Source organism: Rhagoletis pomonella, unplaced genomic scaffold (assembly GCF_013731165.1).
Source record: "Rhagoletis pomonella isolate Grant_MI unplaced genomic scaffold, Rhpom_1.0 Rhpom_scaffold_00008, whole genome shotgun sequence".
In the NCBI taxonomy this organism is placed as follows: domain Eukaryota; kingdom Metazoa; phylum Arthropoda; class Insecta; order Diptera; family Tephritidae; genus Rhagoletis; species Rhagoletis pomonella.
The window spans coordinates 26,375,211-26,377,888 of NW_023458562.1; the positions used below are offsets into that span (position 1 = coordinate 26,375,211).

Genomic DNA, 2,678 nt, shown 5'->3' on the forward strand with positions numbered 1-2,678 from the left:
ATTTAATATGAAAACTGACTGAAGGGAAAAAAATTTTAACTAAATTCTTTTACTCAGCAGTGTAAATTTGCTCTTACAAGCCAAAACATCTAAGAGAGGCACTCATACGTTCTCATTTTTCTTGCGACAATTTGAGAGCCAGTACTTCTACTCACCATTCAAAAGTAAATAAATAACGAAAAAAAAGTGGGAGTGCTGCTCACTCTTCCTTCTCTTTTGCACACACGTAACGCCACTATCGCACGCGCAACCGCCGATCAGCAACTGCTGGTCGCCAAAGAGAGATGGCGATATAAAATATTTGTTGTTTATTAGCTGTAGGGGTCGAGCAACATTGAGATTGTGTGTGTGTGTGTGTGGTGAGTGCTTCACAATTGCGATCGTATCGAATTCCGATTCAGTTACAAAGTAGTAAAAACAAGCAGCCTCAAGCCAAAATGCACCACCACCATACATTGATGTAAAAAACAAAATGAAATAAAATTAAAAACAACAAACCAAAATTACAACAAGCAACGTAAGCAAAATCTTTACCGCCACCACGGCCATCATCATCTTCAAACAACCACATTCACCATGTGAGCGATGGTGGTGGTGGTGGTGGTGGTGTCGCATACGTCAACGGCAACCGGGGCAAGCCACAATAATACCAACAACCATAATAATAATTACATGGGAGCGCTGAGCACCACACGTTTGCTACGGAGCAGCATAGAGCTGGCGGAAGATACTCGCACCAGTTATGGGATACACAGAAAACCAGCAGATACATTTAACGAATTCAGTTTTTCGTACTCCGTCTTGGCGTGTGGTTCATTCGGGCGTTGAACGTTTTATTTACGGTGGCGTTTCGACTGAGCGCATTCGTTCGGAGGATATACAGAAACGCGCGTGCGAGAACCGAAATACACCGTCGGTGCAAAATAAAAAGGAGTAAAAAAACCCTGACGAATGATAATTTCGAAGTGTAGTTTAGTGTTAGATCAAAAATAAACAAACAAAAAATTCAAATAAAAAGTATTAAATAGCATAAAAACGGATACGCTACCGTTTGGCGACACCGCTCAGTCTGGCCAAAAACAAGGCATGGAAAATTGTGGTGAAACTTTAACCAACTTTTAAGTTTTCGGATCTTAAATAACTTCTGCGATTTACAAAATATTTACTGCAAATTGTTTTATTTCAATTTTATACTGTTTTGCTTGTGTCTAACGCGCACCTAAGCGATTTCGAGTGACGTTAGCATACCTCATTATTTTTGTTGTTTTTTTCTTATTGTTGTTTCATCGTCGGACACTTTTGGCATCTGCCGCTGCTTCGCTGATCGTGTCAATTCGAAATTACGGTATATTTCCTCTGTCGCAATTAATTGTTTCTTAAAATACATACGTTCATATGTACCATATAGTACTTATACATACATATGCAGGCATCAATGGATATAAAAAAATAAATTTTTGCGAATAAAAATAACACTAAGGAAAGGAGTGTGGAGTGGGTGAATAACTTAAATTTTCAAAATTTGAAGAGCGCAGACAGTAGTGAAAACACTTTCAAAGGACTGTTCGCTAACCCGAAAAGATTAATCATAACTAAAGTGCAATTACACAGCTGGACTCATATTATCTTGGAACTTTAAGTTTTATCAACAAATAACTCTTTTGGATTTAATTCTTATACAGAAAATAAGGTTTGTAATCAAATACTTAGCTACTATGTATCTATTACGTAACCTTTTATAAATGAATACTTTATATAGTACATAGTTTTACAAAGCTTTGGAAGAAAATGAGTTACCTAAAGCCTTACTATATTATGATAACGTTATGTAGTCTGATCCCAATTTGATAAAGCTGATCTAGACTTCTTATATTTTACCGTCGGCAAAACACTATGAAAAACAGCAAGTGAGATGACACGAAAGAAAACATAGATTATTTATAAAAAAAAGTAAAAATCTGTAATATAATTAGCACATATTCCATTGCTGGAGCTTTTGTTTCTTGGTAGTTTCGGTATTCAATGTTTAAAGATTTCCCTCAAGGTATTATTAGTACTTTTGGAAAACATTGGTGTATGTAGCTTCGTGTAAGGTAAATAACATCTCTTTTCGTGATTTATTGGTTTACCGCTTGAAATTTTAACTCAGAAATTTGTTGTTATTATTGTGTTGCTGGAGTGACAGTCCTTGGCCAGATATACTTATGTAAATCTGGGTCGTTCCGGTTACGTAGACCCAACTGTCGCGGGAACTCAGCAAGTCTTATAAGATCCTGGAGTATTGTAGAATTTTGTAGACGGAGGTTTAAGCCATAAAAAAAGGTGACAAAGTTTTTGATAAGTGATGCAATGATTTGCATTGGCGGATGCACTCAGCGCCTTGGTTGGAATACCGCCCTTCCTATAATAGAAATAGAGGCGACCAGCGCGGCGCTAAGAATCCTAAACACTTCTGATTTAAAAATCGAAAATATGACGGGTTACAGGCGGGTCCTAATGAAATTCGCTAATTACCCCATATTGCAAGTGCTTGACGAAATAATTCCAAAACTATAAATCTCTAGAAAATTTGAGGTACACATTGAAGATCGAACTCTCTGGAAAACAGGGAACTAATAGACCAAACCAAATGGAGAGGTTTGGTACACAGATGGATTTAAACTTGATAATCGTAAAAC

General features: G+C 37.0%; 1 protein-coding gene across 1 annotated transcript in view; it reads left to right on the top strand.

Annotated features, from left to right (window-relative positions):
• The first annotated feature begins 598 nt into the window (after nt 1-598).
• Nucleotides 599-2,678, top strand: part of LOC118744545 (protein sine oculis) — a 78,188-nt gene continuing 76,108 nt past the window's right edge. The window contains exon 1 of the mRNA XM_036477661.1: nt 599-1,690. The gene's annotated coding sequence lies outside the window, so the exon portion shown is untranslated. The remainder of the gene's footprint in view (nt 1,691-2,678) is intronic.